The sequence below is a fragment of the Cyrtonyx montezumae genome, unplaced genomic scaffold, assembly GCF_038088225.1.
Source record: "Cyrtonyx montezumae isolate F1298 unplaced genomic scaffold, pur_monq_1.0 scaffold_17, whole genome shotgun sequence".
In the NCBI taxonomy this organism is placed as follows: Eukaryota; Metazoa; Chordata; class Aves; order Galliformes; family Odontophoridae; genus Cyrtonyx; species Cyrtonyx montezumae.
This window is the reverse complement of record NW_027071903.1, coordinates 30,529,709-30,547,693: the sequence shown is the minus strand read 5'-3', so window position 1 is coordinate 30,547,693 and position 17,985 is coordinate 30,529,709. Positions and strand designations below refer to the sequence as shown.

Genomic DNA, 17,985 nt, shown 5'->3' with positions numbered 1-17,985 from the left:
CTGCTGTGTGTCCTGTGCTTACTGTAACTTGTCAACCAGTCATCTGCATTACCTTTTTTTTTTCTAAGCAAAGTAAGTCCTCACATGGAACAATTTGATTGCAGAAAGACCACCACTTATATTTCATGGAAGGGATCTTAATCTGTAAAAAACTGGAAGTTTTCCCTTACCACCTGCTCAGCAAATCCCATTACACTCAAGGATGCATTTTGAACTGTTACTCCCTGCTATGCTTCATGCTGCAGAGGTCAGAGCTGTGGGAGGACACTAATAGAATGAGATAGCTGCATCAGGATGAATCAGGCTAAGGAAACCACAAGCCTGTGTACTTTACAGGCAGTCATTAGACAAGGCAAACCTAACTGGTTTTGTTTCTTCACGTGGTTTTCCTTTAGAGTAACCACAGATGCAGCACAGACTTCTCTTTATGTTTACTCTTCATTTGCTGCACGCCCTTGAATACCTTTGTACTTCAGGTTTTGAAGCTGTTTGGAGAACCTTGCTTTTCTTGGGAACCACACATTTTCTGTTTGTCTTAGGGTTGTCCCAGTGTTTGCTTGACTTACTCCTACAGTGACAACCCTTCAAGGAGACCGCAGAGTACCTGGCAAAGAACCATCACCTTGCAGTGAGTTGCCTTTTTTTTTGTGGAATTGAGGATTGCTGAGAACACTAAACTGCTTTATCATGATACCATAACCTAATCTGGTTCTGCACGGTTCCCATGGGCCCTGCAGCCCATAAGAGGAGGAGAAGAGGAATTTCTTCTCCCCCAGCAGCCTTGTGCTTTCATCAGAGTAGGTCCCATAACGTAGCTTGCTTTCCTTAACTGTGACTTAGCAAAGGCTTCGCAAACATCCCACTCAACTGGCATGGAAAAATCCCATGGGAGACTGTTGTGTTACCATTAGTCATCAAGGCAATATAAAAATGCTTTGCTATTTTCATTCATGGAATGAATTTGAGTCGTTCCACAGTACTGTTACTAAGCAATATTTAATGTCAGCTACTAGGTGAGAGCAGAGGACCTGATGGTGGGGCCAAGCAAGTTGTCTCCAGGATGGTATAAAACATAAGTACCCATAGGTTGAAGGGTGCTGCAGGTTGAGATGAAAGCAGGGGAATCTTTCCCCACTTCGGTAAAACAGATTTCAGATTTAGGCTGGATGATTCTGAAGGAAATAGCATGTCTCTTCAGCACTAAAGTACTTTGAAAAGCTGGAACTAAATTTAGATAGAGACCTTCTGAAGTCAAAGAAGTGGCGATGCTGAGAGGAAAGCTAGGTTAAAAGCTCCTTTTGCATTTGCTGGAGGAGGTGATGAAGGGCAGTAGCTGTGCTGCCTGAACAAACACCATGGCAACATGCTCATGTCCACACTTCTGCCAAATTCATTAAGCTGAGCATCAGGCATTCTGGAAGTGGTGGGGACAGAGGGAATAAAGCCTCTTTGCATAAAAGAGGGGCAAGACCAAGTGACAAAGGAGAAAGATGAGAGGTGCATGAAAGCTACTTCTTTCCAAGGGTGAGTCAGTTCTTGAATTATTTCCACCAACTTCAGGTTACTTGCAGAGGCCATCTGCTCCACTTTCTTGTGGCTAAAAACCCCACTGTTTTATAATGTGGACAAATCTCAATGGTGGATGGGGACCAAGCATTTCAGATGTTGAAGATGGAGGTGCTCAGCTTGCTCCCTGGGGAGATCCCAAACCATGGGCCATGAGCTGAGGAGTGCTTGGAGGGAGCAGCAGCTATTTGGTGGAAATAAAAGGCCAGCCTCACCCATTGCTTGTGGTCATGAAAATAACCTGAATTCTTTGTTTGATGTTGCTCAGTTGCTGTTGCAAATGTGAGGCGATGTTTACCTCTATAAATGTTGCTGTATGTGATTTAAATTGTCTAGTTAAATATTCTATAGCTATATTTAGTTAAGATTTTAAGAGCACTCGATGTGACTCATCTAATAGTATATATGAGAATATTTTTTTAATTGTAGGAATCAGTTTAAAACATAGTTTTAATAATTTGGACTGTTTAGTTCAGGTAGATGTAGGAGTTCATCGGAGAAGGAATAAACATTAACCACTACATGAATGTTTTACCTTAGCATTCCTGTTCATCTTACACTGCAGATTTAATCTGATTGTGGTTGTAATGTGTCTTAGTATTTGCTGCTATTTTGTGTTGCGTAGTCAAGCTTGCTTTGTTCAAGAGCATTTTAAAGGCATCTTTCTGTTGCAGAAAATGAAAAGAAACATTATTTCAGATGTCTGCCTGCAGCTTGCTCACTGCTTACAGAATCCACTGACTAGTAGCAGAGTCAAACAGAGCAAGCAAATTAGAGGCTTTCCTCTTTGTGCATGCTGTGCTGCGGAGGAAAACCCTGCACAGAATCACAGCTTCTTTACTCCAACTGCAAAAGTCAGCGTGCCGTGTTTGCCTGCAGAATTAAGGCAGAAATGCACAGGCAGTATTTTTCCATCCCTGGAAGACAGGGAGATGACTGCAAACACTCATTCAGCACAATAACTTGTACACAGGTCAGTGCTTATCCTGAGCTCACAACGACTTGTAGGAGTCTAATGAACACAATTGTTAATGCATTTGAACATTTTGTTCATTACTGTTCCCTCTGAAGCGCTGGACGTGGCATAATCTCTGCAGGGTGGCACACTATGGTTTTCATTAAAGGTTTTTCCTCTTGTTAGATGAGGTTCTGCTGCTGCAGTCCTTGCATGAGGGGTTACCAGGACCATGCATTTTGTTTTGTGCAATCGCTTGAACTTTGTTTAAAAGTGCTTTGAGAGAATTCGTTGTTGTGACCAAATGTTTCTGGTTTTTTTTTATAAGAAAAATTGGTAAGACAAGTTTGAATGGACATCTCTTGTTTCAGTAGAAACTGCCATCATTAAACATGTTCTTGAAACCTCTCCTCGTGCTGTCGTGTTTAGGGTCTGTTGAAGCTCACTGATGTTCAGAGTGCCTTGTTACACAGAGCTGCACAAGTGCCTTTGTCCAGCAAGCCTGAAGCAGAGCGTGACAAGGAGGGAAACTGGTTGTGGCAGCACAGAAGAAAAATACATGTAGCTGCACAGAGTCTCTATCAATAAGCCAGATTGACATCTGGATTCAAAAAGGAAACATCTGCAATAGTGAAGATATGAGTACTGCTGCTTACTACCAAGTTGAGTAGCATCAAGCCCTCAGTCTGCAGCCCTGCTGTCCCAGGCTTTGGGCCAAGTGGAGTGAACCGAGCCGTGTCCCCTCCCTGGGGTGGCCAGAGCACAGGGCAGCAGTGACAGCCACAGGGCAGTCCTCCAGCCAGGCCACGTGCTCCAGTTCCCAGACTCTGAAGCAATTTTGCCTTGTGGCTTTTAGAGCACGTGAGATGCTGAAGAGCTAGAGACAAGCATGAGGACAGTGAGCCATGTGGGGATTTAATGCTCGTTTTGGGACTATGAGCAAGTCCCCTGAAGACTTCTCTTGCTCTATGTTTATATAGAGTGAGGATGGGCTGCTAGTTGTGGGACAGCCTGATCCAGTGCCCCTTGCATGAGTCAGTCCTGCCTCTTTCCCCACATTCCAGAGTTGCTCCTGCCTTGATGTCTTCATACTTCGTTTTAATAGTCAGACTAATTCAGTGTCATATACAGCGTCCAGCCAGTGCCTTTTGAATGACATCCTGCCAAAGGGAAGTTAAATCCAATTCAGTGTACTTAGCAAAATGTAATCAGGCCTCAGCCACGTAGCAGCTGTTGTGCAGCAGAGCTGCTCTCTGTAGGAAGTTTGACCCACCGAGAGGAGCACCAGCCTAACCCAGCCGTGCTGAAATAGGACTAGCTCCCTTATTTAGGGCACACTGCAGAAGGAAAGATGTAATGAAAAACAGCAGCTGCAATCTGCACACACTTGCTTTTCTGATGAGAACTGAAGTGGGAGATAAATGACCAAAAATCTGGTGTAATTTCTTAGCTAAGGGCTGAAAAGCTGGAGTTGGATAAAGACGATTGCAGCTGGGGCTCTGGGCAGAAAGGGGATGCTCATTTTAGCCTCTCTGAATTTTGACATGGGAGAAACTTGAAGCTACAAGACAAGTCCTCATATATGTGCATATTTTAACTGGATCCTCTTAACAGGTTATTTTGATTTCTGGTAGAGTTCTGCACAGACCAATGTATAACACGACCTTCCCTCTGCTGGACATGGTGCTGCCACCTTCACACATGGTACTGCTCTTACTGGCAGCCACTGTCTGTACCCAAACACGAGGTTAACTCAACAGATCTGTCAAATACATATTTATAATGCTGGAAAAGGGAGGGGGTGCCCCTTGCGTGTCTGTCAGTGATCTTTGGATGCCTTGATACTGATAAGTACAAAATTGTCAGCGATGTTTGGCAAGTGCTATCAAAGAGACATTAGCTTAGCACTGAGATAATTTGAATTATGCCTGACAATGAGCTCTGTTAGAGTATGAAGCAGGAACGGCTCTAATTGCTTAAGACCAAGTAGTCTGTAACTAGGCTGCACAAAAACATCATTGAAGACAGTTCATCTCCCTATCAGCTGGCAATTACCAATTTCTAAGAGACCAGAAACTCTCCGAGCCCTGGTTTCCAGCAGACATTTACTCCTCTGAGCTCAGCCAACCAGCTTCCCACTTGGTTTGCTTTCCTAATGACCGTTTGCTCAGGGCATGTTCAATGAGCTGAGTTTAATTCAAAGCAGCACTTCCATCGGATGGAAAAACAACAGTATGAAACAAGTGACCGTTGCTGTTAAAAAGCAAATGGTCTTAAGATTCCAGATGCAGTTCTCCATGTCTTAAGAGGCATCGAGTTCAGAGCAGGGGAGGATGGAAAAGCCTCAAAACTTTCCCCTAAGCCAACAACCTGGTGGGAAGATGGTGGCACGTAGGTGCCCATGGACTTTGATTTAGGATTCCTCCATCCAACCTTGGGGGAGAACCATTGACATCAAGGGACTGCAGCACAAAAGATTGAACAGGGCTGTATTTCTTGCCAGGTAACACGTGTATTTTTGCTGCCCTGAGTCTGTTTGAGGAGATACGAAGCACTCTGGGCTGATGTGGCTGTTCCTCATCAGCTCTGATGCCAGCCCAGAATAAGCACAGTGCTGCTGATAAGCGAAGATGAATAAAATCCTTCAAATCATTTTCAGCTCCTCAAGACATCACTTGTAAAGCCCTCACCCCCAAGCTGTTCCCTCCTGCTGCCATCAGTTTCCAGGCTGCCTCTGCCCTGGTACAAATATATTTAGCTGGAAAGCAGCTCTTCTTTACTGACATTTCTCTTGTCTCCTGCCCTCAATTCGTAAAGGTTTAGCTCGGGTCAAGAACATTTGACATTTCCCCACTTCATTTCTGCCCAGCTGTCAGCAGTGTTGTCTCAGCAGTGCCTTCTGGGCAGTGTCTGCCGTCACCTGGCTCCATCCCATTCCTTGCTTAAGGACTCCTAAAGGCACAGAGCCCAGCAGTGTTACAATATTTCTCAGGTAAACAGGAAGAGGCTTTCAAAGTAATTTTTCTTACTTCCTAAGGAGGTCAGACCAGTTCAACGTGTTGATGGTGAGCAAATGCTGTCAGTGCTGGGAAGTGGATGAGGGGGTCCCTGCCCTTATGCCCTGCTGACCACCAACACCTGCCCACAAAAACCCTGAATTCCTCACTGCCATCCCCAACAGTTGTGGGTTAGCAATGCCCTTGTAGAATAAGTCATAGCAAAGGAGAGATACAGCATGTTCTTTTGGAGCAATGGTCAAACAATTGCTGCAAGCACCAGCTGCCAAGGTCGGGCCTCCACGGAACAGCAGACATGGCCGTTCTTTGCCTTGAGAGCAACCAAATTAAATAGGACTTAACTCAAGCCTCCTGTCTGAGATGTTGCTGAAGTCAGGTCTATTTAAGCAGGATTACCATTTCCAAAACATGCTAAGCTTAAATAAAGCAGTGGTCCCTCTCAGGGTTCCCATGGACTGGGGGAGCCCTGCACTGAAGAGCTCCTATTTAATGAGCTGTTCAAATGAACAGCTTCCTTTGCCCCTCTGTGCACGCGTAACATTTTTAAAATCACATATTTACAGCACATTGTTTGCAGCTGTTCAAGGAAACAAATGATTTGCTTTTAACATAATCACTATCAGAAGTAAATTATTCAGCACTTGCTGCTCGGAAGTTAGAAAGGGAGCCTGGATTTCTTTATAGTTTCTTCCTCTTTTTTATAATAGATATACAAGCTGCAGGGCACACTTTTATGCTCCCGTAGCCAAGATTTTATAGAATTGACTAATAATCTGTTTTGCATATTTATAAACACTTTATCATTTATTAATGGGACATTTCAGGAGTAAATTTATAATCCTGCCATATGATCTCAGCCTCTCACAGAAAAATGGTTGCTCGTGTCAAAGAACTCAAAATGAGAGCTGGCGTAACAAAGAAATGAGTGAAGATATCTCATTAGCAAGAAAGCAAACAGGCAGGAGCATTTTGAGTGAATACCCACACGCACACGAGACGGCTCACAGCACCGTGTTAGATGTCAAATACAGAATGCAGCACTCGAGATATATCAATTCCCTGCTCTGCCTACAATAAAGCCTACAGCAACACAGCACAGGCCTATAGCCACACAAAAGCACTGCTCTAACACACCCTGCACTCACTCCATGAGTTACTATTGCCACACCCAGGCTCACAGCCTCTGGACATTTCATGCTCCAGATACCATTAGCAGCAGACTCAAACCCAAGCCCAAGCACAGATCTCCTGCCTACCCTCACATCCCACAATGCTGATAAGGGAAATCACTGACCACTCAACCACTGCCTGCATCAAATTCGGGTTTCAAGACATCTCACCCCCTAAATAAATGAGAAAAAAAAATCAAAAGTCCTTTCTTACCTGTCTCCGGGGAAATCCTGGAGATCCATGGGCAAGTCCTTCCATCCATCCTCCACTCCCCACAAACTCCCAACAAACAAGCCACCACTGACCCTACACCACTTGCAGTGAGTCCTCTACTCGTGACCTTTATAACTTTCAGGTCCTGAGCAGCATCCCATCAACAACCCAACGCCTTCCAGCTGCCCTCCTTGCTCAGGAGCCCCTCCCACCCAGACCCAGGTGGAGGAAGAAAGCTGTAAATCAAAAACAGAACTGGCAGCCTGCACAGAGGTGTGGGCTGAAAGGTTCTGAGTTGTGCGTGTTGGCTGAGTCTTAGCCCTTTAACTCCAAGGCTGACACTGAGCTCTCCCCATCACGGAGAGCTGCTGTGCAATTTGCCCCTCACTGGAGGCACTGAAGGGCTGCTGCTGTTAGGGGGCGATTTCCCCCAGAAGGTGATAATTTCAGCACATGTTTTATTTTATATTTCTGAGATCTCTGAACATTTGAAGTTTTCTTTGAGTTTCACTGGGAGTGGAGCAGAGCTGCTGTGCTCTGCCTGGTGACAAGGAGCAGGTGGGGAAGAGCAGGAGTAGAGAGGAGGTGAATCACGCTGCAGCCTGGTGGTGTACCCAAGCGTAGCAGCACGTCACTGATGCCATTTAATTGTTCTCTGCAACTCGGATAATGGGGAAGACATTAGTAATAATAGCAGCTTCATTATGTTCCTTTTTGATGCGCCATCTAAAAAGCTGAAATCTGAGCAAGGATATTAGGAACCCAGAGTGTGAGGCTTCCTTTGGCATTTTGTTTTTCTGCAGAACCTGAAAACACTTCAATGAAGCTTATTAAACTTTAATGTAAATGTGGGCAAACAGAAGAAACTTGCATGTGGAATACAAATAACAAGGTGTTAGCTGTGGGGGCTTCACAGCCCTGAGCTTTTGCACTCCAATTCTTTGACCACCTCCAAAAAAAAAGTGCTGTGTGTGCAGCCAGAGAGCCCTCATGTGTGGCTGCCTCTATTCAGCACAGGGCAAAGCAGGTCGCATTGGAAGCCCTGTAGGGATGGAGATTGGAAAGTGCAGAGGGCAGATTTGTTCAACCAGGAGTTGGACTCCGTGATCCTTACGGGTCCCTTCCAGCTCGGGTTATTCTGTGATTTCTGCAGCCTTGGTCAGTGTGAAGGTCAGCTCAAACCCTGCCCCCTGCCATAGAACATGAGCAGTGCTTTAAATCACCTCGCCCTGTGGACCCACCCAGCTCTTTGGCATGTTCTGCTGGCCACCTCTCATCAGTCAGTGTCGGTAAATGTAGTGCTGAGTGCCCAGAGGGGTTCCAGCCTGATATAGTACAGCCTGCATCAGGCTGAGCAATAGTGAAGGGTTCCTGCCCAGAATCCAGCTGCTTTAGCTGAGGTGCTGCTGAAAGATAGAGGGAGGTAGATTTAGCATGCAGCCAGTGCCTGGCTGGCTGATGAGCTCTTGTATTCTCACTGTGTGGACACTTCATTTTGCTTCTTCTCTTTTGCCCCCCCCCCTGCAGCAATACAGGGATTGCACCACCACCACTGTAAACATACACACACTCCACCCACAGCCACAGTGTGGGCTGCAGCCACTGCTGCTATGAGTTTCCCCAGTGCTGCTGGGAGCGCTCCTTGCAAGGAAAGAACTCAAAGCAACAGCAGCACCTCGCAGCCACGGGAGCTGAGGAAACTCTCTGCACATCAGCTGAGATTTCACAGTCTATGCACTGTCCTACATCCATTTGGGACCTCAAAAGGGTGCTCAGTGCAGCCGTGCCGTGTCCCTGATGCCCGTCCTCTGTTTGGCTTGTTGAATTGACTTGCAGTGTTTTAAATGTCCTCCCTATCGTGCAGGCTTGTGAGGGCTTTTCCTTTTTCCCTACAGACAAAATCCAGCTGCTATTATTCATATTCCTCCCGACTAAAGATATTCCATGTACTAAAGTGAGATGATGGATGCAGCAAAGATGAAGTGTGAAGGGATCAGTGGAACTGGCACTTTGGTTAAAAAAGATGGATAAGGCATATGAAACACTCTGCACACTCCTTTCTTCACAAAAAGAACCTGCCAGGGTTTGGGTTTATTTTTGCTGACCCTGTTCTACATATTAGAAAGATAGCTGGGATGATAAAATTCCTTTTGTTATCTTCCTGTAAGGCAAAAATAGACAGTGCTGTGTCCATAGATACCTTTACACTGAGACATGACTCTGGCTAGATCACACTGAAGATCGGTGGCCTACATTTCCCAGGCTTAAAACTGCACAACTGGATATTAGGGTATTATTCAGGTTGGATATTAGGAACAATTTCTTCTCAGAGAGAGGGATGCTGCACTGACATAGGCTGCCCAGGGAGGTGGGGAAGTCAGTGTCCCTGGGGGTGTACAGGAACTGTGGGGATGTGCTCAGTGGGCATGGTGGGGGTGGGTCAGCACTTGGACTGAGTGGATATAATAGGCTTTTCCAAGCTTAATCGTTCTATGATTGGTGAGATCCAGATGTTAGATGCTAGGTTTCGGGCTTTGTGCAGGTTATGAGCCAGGGCACCAGCAGTTCTGTGCCAGCTGTGTGCAGCTAGCAGCCCTCTCCATTTAGAAACACAGGGAGTGCAGTCTTCCTTCTGCACAACCTGTGCCTTCTCAGCATTTAGCACCATCGAAGCTTTAACAAGGGATCAAGTGTGAGAAACCCTCTTCACCTGCCTTGACATTAACTAAAGAAGTTATTAGTACTGTAAACATTTTACCTTGTTGTTTCAAGCCTCGCTGCAGGGCATTTTGTAGAACTTGAGTGCAAATGCAGACCCTGTGGCTTTTGTCAAAGTACTGAATGCTGAGTCCTCTGTTTGCTTGCTTCCTGATGTTGTTAATGATTGCAATCATCCCCCACTGCTCCTAATCCTCTTTGCTGGGCCCAGTCTCCTCTGCTGTGGTGTATCCATCCCTCATGGGAACCACCTAGAGGGACTTTAATTCCATTTGGCCACACTGGGAGGAGGCAATGGGAGATCCCATGGAAAGGGAGCTGTCACAAGCAGGATGCAATCCCCAGAGCAGGGATATCTCAGCACATCATACATTCCTTTTTAACATGTGCACAATCCCTGCCTGCTTGCTGTGTTTTTACCCACCCAAACAAACAGACCCTGCAGGGATCACCCTTCCCTGCTGCCCGGGACAACAGTTCAGTTTGTAAACCTATCCGCTACTGACATGCAACTGTTAAGTCTCAGCTCATTTCACATCTCTCTTTAAAACCACCTCTGAAGTGATGGGTCCCCTCGGACTAATCCTGAAGGAATGATTGCAGCATCTCTGGGACAGCCTCCACGATGGGCACCAATTAATCACGCCTCAGTTACAGAGCAAACCCAACCTCGCAGGGAATGGCGAGGCCCCAAACACTTCTTGCTGTAGCCGTGAGGCTTTAGTTAAAGTTCTCCAGCAATTTCTCTTCAAGAGCTGTAACGAGGTGGGCTGCTGTTGTTCTCCTCCCTTGGAAAATGCAGAACTGCAGCAGAGATGTGAAATTATCCTCAAGTTCACACTAGTTTTACGTCCTATCCGGGAGAACCAGGAAAATTTTCTCGTTAAATCTACTTGGGATGAAATGTTCAGTTCCCATAGCAAAGCCTTCTGCTTCATGGAGGGGTACGAAGGCACAGTACATCCAAACTGCAATTCCAGGGGAGTGTTTCAGCAATGCAGCAAACGTCGGCCAGGCTGAGAGCTTTTCATCTTTCTAAATCCCAGTGTGTGTGCTTCTGTGCAGTTTCTCCTCTGTGAAAACTGTGGCTTTCATCTTCATTCCCGAGGAAAGCAAAGTCTGAGACAACGCTGTTCTCTGAAGGGAGGAGATGTTCTTTCCCTGTCTGGTGAGTAGGATGGGACTGGAACTGCAGAGGCGTGGAACAGCACTTCTTGTCCTGCTCACTGCTCCTCTCCATCCTGCAGCAACGTGGCACTGGGGTACATGCTGAGTGGGCACGGTGGCCATGGGTTCATGGTAGGACTGGGTGGGCTGATGGCTGATTCTCAGTCTGTGCCCTTGGAAGAGAGCGAATTTGTGTCCCACCACCAAGTTTCGATCGGTTTTATGACATCTGTTGAGGTTTCCCAAAGGAATAACTTCTCCCTGTGATCTCCTTGCTGGTCAGGGTGCCTTGGTACTGCCTTTCCCCATCCCTCCTTCCTGCTCTGTTACAGCGAGCCCACGGCAAGGCTTCATTCCTTTTTTATGAAACGTCTTGCAGTCCATTTACCAGCACGCTGTAAAATCAACGCGTTAATAATTAAAGCTACAGCTGTCAAAATAAATGGCCGAGGTCCATTTTGGCAACGCTATGAAATATTATCCCACCGTGCTGAGGAGGGGCTGTTTGCCATCCTGTTGCCATCACGTGCTCGCAGCCAGGAGGCAGGCAGTGCCCTGTCATCAGCAGCGGTGGCATTAGTTCAAATTAGAGCAGCCACGGTGACAAATGGAACGGCGACTGCAGGCTGACCCAGAACGGTTCATTTTGTCCCTGTTTCTGAAAAGAGAGGCACAAAATGATCCCATCACACTGAATGTGGTGTCAGTATGGGAAGGGCTCTGCGGGCGGTTCGTGCCAAACTGCTCACCATCAGCTCCACTCTCTCCTCCCAGCAATAAATCAGCAAAACCACGCTCCTCAAACCTCCCAGCTTTCTCTCTCATTCAGGCTGACCCCAAAAAGGTTTTTCCTCTCCATTCCTGAGCGTGAAGGTCCTGAGCCAGAGGTGCAGCCACAGTGCAGATGACAGTTAAGTTCTGGCTGCTGGGAGCTGTGGGTAAGCACTGAGTGCTGCAGGGATGGGGAGAGCTGCTCTGGAAGTTCACACCACATTTTTGTGCCCAGTCATATGACGTGTTGGGGTTTTGAAGCCACAGCTCTTGGGCTCAAGATGATTTGAGATGCTCCGCTTTTGTGCATACAACAGAGGCTGTGAGCTTCTGGTCCTTGTGGTTACAGGCAAAAGGCTTGGCAAAAATAAAAAGACCCTGAGAAGCGGTGAAAAAATAACAAAATGAAAAAGAGATGGCATACGGGAGGATTCCCACAGGTATTACTTTGAGATAACTTTGTGCTTTGGGGGGAAGGCTGAGCTGCAGGGCTAGCAGCTCAAAGCCTGCCCCTCCTTTGCAGCACAGACACATCCCCACCAGCCCCATCCTCATGGCCTGAGCTGCCCCTGTTGGGCCATGGATTTTCCCCACAGCCCACTGGGCACACAGCAGGCACGTGCCACAGCTGGGAGAGGCAGGAGGTCCCTCTGCCACCACTAATTACCGAGCCCAGATGCTAAGGTCCCACTTAGCAGCCTGACATTGGTGACATTTCCCACATCACCCACTCTGTGCTCACCATTGCTGCTAAACCTCATTGCAGTGAGGCTTTCAGCCCTGTTTAGACTCTGGACCTGCCACTAAATTGTTCCCTGGTCTGTGCAGTGCCATTTACACCATTCTGACCCAGCAATGCCCCAATCGTGGCATTCGAGGGGTTGGCCATGTGGTTTGCAGACACACATGGTACCTGCCGTTGCTGAGCACCAAGCTGTGTTTTCAGGTAGCTGTGGAAATGATGGTAAAACTCACCCACATCTTTTCTTTGTCTGTGGTGTGAGGATAACAGCAGTGGGGTGTTGTCATATATCACACCGAGTCCTTCATATGAGGATGTTCCTTGGAGAACTTTGGGGCACTTGAAAGCGCAAATCCCAGTGAAAATCAGTTTGTAATTGGCCTTAGATGATACTTCAAATGGTTTTCTTCCCACCCCTACTGCTTTCCCTTGGATATAGGCACATTTGCAAAGGATTTCCCAGCTCCTCTCCAAGCAGCACAGGATGCCCAGTGATGGATCCCCGTGGTCTCACGGCTCCCTGTGTCCTTGCAGGAGTGACACCACTGGCCCTGCCTCCTCGGAGCATGGGAGCATGCCACATGAGTGCTGCACTCTGAATTCTCCACCTTCCAGGATGTGTCCAAGCCCTTCGGGTGGCTTTGAGATGCCACCTTGTCCGGAACTTGTTAAAGCACTTCATCAGTGCCCATCTTCCTCTGCGGGGCTGACCTTTAGCTCATCTCTGCTGTTGCTACCTGACTGGGATCACCTCTGAAGAAAGGTTGCCATGGCAATTCCATATTCAGCTCAGCCAAAAAATCCGGCTTCTGTATCTTATTAAATGCTCCTTTTCCAAGACCCTATGTGCAGAGAGCCACGGCCGGGGGCTGCCTGTGCTCATCACCACAAGGAGTTGGTCACCTTACCCCATTGCCGTGCCCAGAAGGGGTTTTGTTGTGGTGGGTAAGAGCTTGGGGTTTGTAAACTATTAGTGTTCCTATGAAAACACTTCTCTGCTAAACGTCAATCAGCCTTTTCAAGGGGATTTTTCACAGCTCTCATCTAAACTCCTCTGTCAAATGTCAGGAGCGGATGTTTAATGAGGATCGGTTGGAAGCCCTAATTGGATGGGTATTCAACAGGCTTTTTTTTTTCTTTCTCTTTCTTTCTTTCTTTTTTCTTTTTAGCAATTGTTTTATCCTTGGGCCTCTGTTTTCACAGAGATTCTCGTTAAGTTTTAGAAGCTAATCTCCTTTTTAAGCCCAGTGCACATGGGTCCTTGGGGGCTACTTGTTGTGGGCTTTCATTGAGTTCACCTGGAGGGCACAGAGAACATTCACCCAGGGTGTGAGTGCCCCAACAACAAGGAGCATTTGGGGGGTATTATCGGTCCATCTCCTGCAAAAGGATGGCTGAGTGTGCAGGAAGATGTCAGGTCTGAAGGCAGCGGACTGGTGGGGTGCTCCCACCCACCACCAATGCTCCCTTCTCTGCGCATACACAACAGCATGAAGGAGGGGTGTTCAGTGTTTGTCTCTAGGTGGATTTTGGTATCATATGGTCTTGGTTTTTGGGTGTTCCTCTGTGGAGCCAGGAGTTGGATGTGATGATCCCTATGGGTCCCTTCTAACTGGCAATATTGTGGTTCTATGAGCTGCAGCGATAGGTGGCAAACTTTTCCATAGACATGTCCTGCCCCAAATTCATCCAAAGCAACCAGAGGTAACGCCTGCATGCCCCACAGCATCCACTCTGGGCCTCATTACCTCCCATCCATCACACAACAGCATTCATTTCCCACCCGTGGTCACAGTGCCTTTGCAACAGGTGCTGCAGAAAGCATTTCGAGCCATCTGTCACCAAACACTCCGTGCTGCATCACTGCAGATATTCCTGCTGAAACCCTGTGAGTGGTGCTGGGACCATCCCATCCCAAACCCAACACTCTGTGCTCCCATCCCTGACATCCCCGTGCCAGATGTGTCCGGTGCCGAGCAGCCGCTCGGCTCAGAGCCCTCTGCACTTATTGCTGCTTCCCAACAGGAAAACCTTTCCAAAACAGTTTGTTTTTCCATCTAAACTCAGAGCTCTGGAACCATTGTTCTTTGATTTTGCTTCCCCCCCTATGAAAAAAAACCCACGAGATTTATAGCAGATGATTATAAAAACATCCCGGTTTCCTATAGCTGTGCTTTTATTGCTTTTTTAATTAAAACCTTGAGAGGACCATAAAAGACCCATCACAGATCTAAGTGTTTCCATCCCCTGTTCCACACTGAACACAAATAACAGAGCACGGCCGCAGCTCTGCCCCATCTCTCCCCGTTTCCATCCCTTTGGCTGGGAAGTGCCCATCATGCACATAACACCTTCTCTCCATCCCTAATTGCATGCCATTTCACACGTGCAGTTACCAGAAAGACTTCTTCCAAAAATAAACCATGGGATGTTCAGAACCGCCTGGATTTCTCCAGCCAAGGAATTGCTGCCTTTCTGCTCTCTCCTGGACACTCTGAGAGCAGGCTGGCGTGCCTGTAAACCTGCCCTTCCCATAAAAGCACCAGAAAAATGCTCTGAAGCCTGTGCTCGAGGCAGGTGAGCCCCACAGGTCACGCACTGTAATGCCTGCCCCATCATTTCAAGGCATTTGTGATGGTGTCTTAAGTCAGCAACCTCAACAACTCCCCTGATCTCCAGCCAGGAATAAAAGCACTGAAGGAAATCAGGCCACAGTAATTTCCCCAAACCACAGAGCTAACATGCATGGTAATTAATTCCTTTAGTGGAGTGAGGTTTTTCTAGCCGCTATGAACTCTCCCAGGGGCTGACACAATAGCATGTCTCCTCAGTGGTCAGACTGCCTGCCCACGGCTTTCATTGTGCGTCCCACAGCATTCCTCAGCAACGTTCAGAAATCCTCCAGCACAGTGCCTGCAGTGGAGCTGCCAATGTCCGGCCTAGGGCACGGGGACGTGCCCTTGGAGGCAGTGGGTGAAGCAGCATTGATGGGCTCTGGGCTTCAGATTCAGCTCCCCAGCACACACTGCCTTCCCAATGCAAGGAACAGCACGGCACGCCAGCACCCGGTGTCTCTGGGGGCACGTAATCCATTTTAATGAAAAAAAAAATCCAAGTCCAGAGTTTGTGGTTAGTATGGACAAGGTACGTCTTCCGACAATTGTCTTAGTTATGGAGGAACTTCAAAGATCCTTTCTCCAGCTTCCTTATGTCTGCCATTGAAAGTTTCCTAAATTGTGCATGCAGATCTCTAAATCTGATCACAGATGGAGCATAAATACCATGTTATGAAGTTGAAGGACACAGCTTCCCTTCTGGAGAATAATATATTGCAGTAATTTGATGATTTTTGTTTTGTTTTCTTTTAACCATGCTTCCTTCAAAGCTTCCATCCACAACACAACATTCTCCCACCCCCGTAACTAACTTGTTATTTTACAGCAAGCAAAACGAAACTGGAGACAAATGGCTGTTGTTTAGTGCCATTAGTTTCAATGGCTTTACACAATATTTGAATCGTTGGCTCGCCTCTTGCTTTGGAGGAAGCCCAAATCTGGATGAATCTACGCGCATTATAAACCATCCATGGGGCCAGGCCAGGCCTGCCTAACAGATGCAGGTCCATATGCTTTGGCTCTGCACCCATATGGAACACTAACGCGCAGTCCAGGAGCAGAGCGTGCCACTGCTCCTCTTTTCTAGCAACCTCTCATCCAAAGTCATTTGCAGTCACGAGCCCAGCTAAGCAAGCTCATCTGGAACCTGTTCAGAAGACACCGCAAGACTGATGATCCAAGCACAATATTTTCCTCGCTCCGTGGTCCCTGCCGAAACCCAAACTGCAACACTGTCTAGAATGCCATTCGTTAGGCTTTCCCAAGCACTCGTTACAAAGCCCATTACAGTCCCATAATGTGCTTTAACCTTTGCTGCACGGGTTGTGTGAGAACATGGAGTGCTTCGTTGGTGCCCGCTGGAAGGATCTCTCCAGGCAACCAAAGCAGCAAACAGCCAGGGCTATGCCACAGCGCCTGGAAGGGCTGGTTCACAAGAGGCACGGGGTTGGTGTCAGATGGCCTGCCACCATTTCAGCATAGCAGGGCTTAATTTGTGCTGCTGGCTGCTCCTCCAGCAGCATTAGGTGGCTTCTTCTGGCCACGTGCGTTGGGGAAGATCTGGATGGTTTTAGGTGTTTGGCAGTGCTGTTTTTTCCCAGTGCCTAATCCTTGCTCAAACTCTATAATTTTTGTCATTGATGCCACGTAACAGGAACTGCTCAGTCCTGCTTGGAGCACAAGAGCAGCGAACTCAGCACCTGTGCAATCTTAGAAGAGCCGGGTTCCCATCCCAAGCTATATAGCAGGTACGTTGTTTATTTTTAGATTTCATTTTATTATTAGTCCCTCCTCTTCTGCCTTGTGCCCCCTTTTAAAGAGCTGTTTAAAGAGAGCTAGGAATGCCTGTGTTGAATGGGAGGAATTTCCGTCCACGGAGCTCAGCTCATGCACCAGGTTGTGAGAGCATCACTGTGGGAAGGGTTTAGTGGGAGCTGACTGTGATTCTCACAGAACTGCTCTTAGATTTGCTTGGAAATGCTGTTAAGCAACTAAATGCCTTTGCCTTCAGCTGGATTATGAGTGCAATTGGCATGTGACAGCTTTGCTCATGCACTGAATGGAGCTGAGCAGGAGTGATTCCCAGCTGGAAAAGGAGCTTACTGCCCAATGCCTTGATGTTGCTAATACTGGGGGAGAAGTTCATCCTTTTGAGAGGATGATGATTTCTTGGTTATCATTCAGAGCCTTTCTCAGTCATTTCTTTACAAAAATAGGCAATGAGTATTTATCTGGGTGGTGAGTCCATTGCTCAGCTGTGGTGGGCTCTCCAGTCTGGAGCTGAAGCTGGGAGTGCCATAATATCCATGGTGAGATGACCCGATGTGTAACTGGGATCTGAGTCATCCCAGGATGTCACACGTGAGATTTGCCTGCTCATGGTATCTGCTCCTCATGCTGGTCTTCACAAACCACTCATGAATGTGAGTAATTCAACAGGGAAAGGAACTGGAACACCAAATGGGCAGAACAGTGTGTGGTTTAACAGCACCACACTGGAGACCACACACCTGGTTTTACCTCTTGATGCTGAAGGGCACTCTGGTGCAAACCACATCCCCAGTGGGAGTTTCAAAGCTTTAAGCTTTAATTTCCATAGTTTCAAGCTTTCCTAGCGTGAAATTGAGTTAATTTTTTTTTTAAAGAAGTGATGCTCAAAAAGACAGCATCTCCCTATCAAGATCTGTACAGATGGTGTAAAGGACCACCAGAACCATACCCCATGCCAGTGCAAGGTAATGAGCAAGACATCCCCCAAGAGAGCCATGTTCAGATCAATGTATGTGAATACATACCTTTGTAGCAGGAATAAAGCACTGTGCTATTGCATCACAGCACGATGAGCCAAGTTAAATCTTCAGGAGGGTCCTTATTCAGCCTGGCCAAGCCCTCCTTCGGGGCCTGTAATGACAGGTTAATTCCTCAAGCTTTGGAAGAACCTTAATGGGGTGTGAAGTTATCGAGCAAGCAGCAGCCCAGACGCCAGACTCTCCTCGCACAAAAGAAGCAGGCTCTAAAGCTGTCCAGGGGCAGTGGCTGGGGTTGGGTCCC

General features: G+C 47.3%; 1 protein-coding gene across 1 annotated transcript in view; it reads right to left on the bottom strand.

Moving 5' to 3' along the window:
* The window catches only part of CHD2 (chromodomain helicase DNA binding protein 2), a 284,189-nt gene that overhangs the window by 120,673 nt on the left and 145,531 nt on the right, over positions 1 to 17,985 (bottom strand). The gene's annotated exons all lie outside the window — the stretch shown is intronic.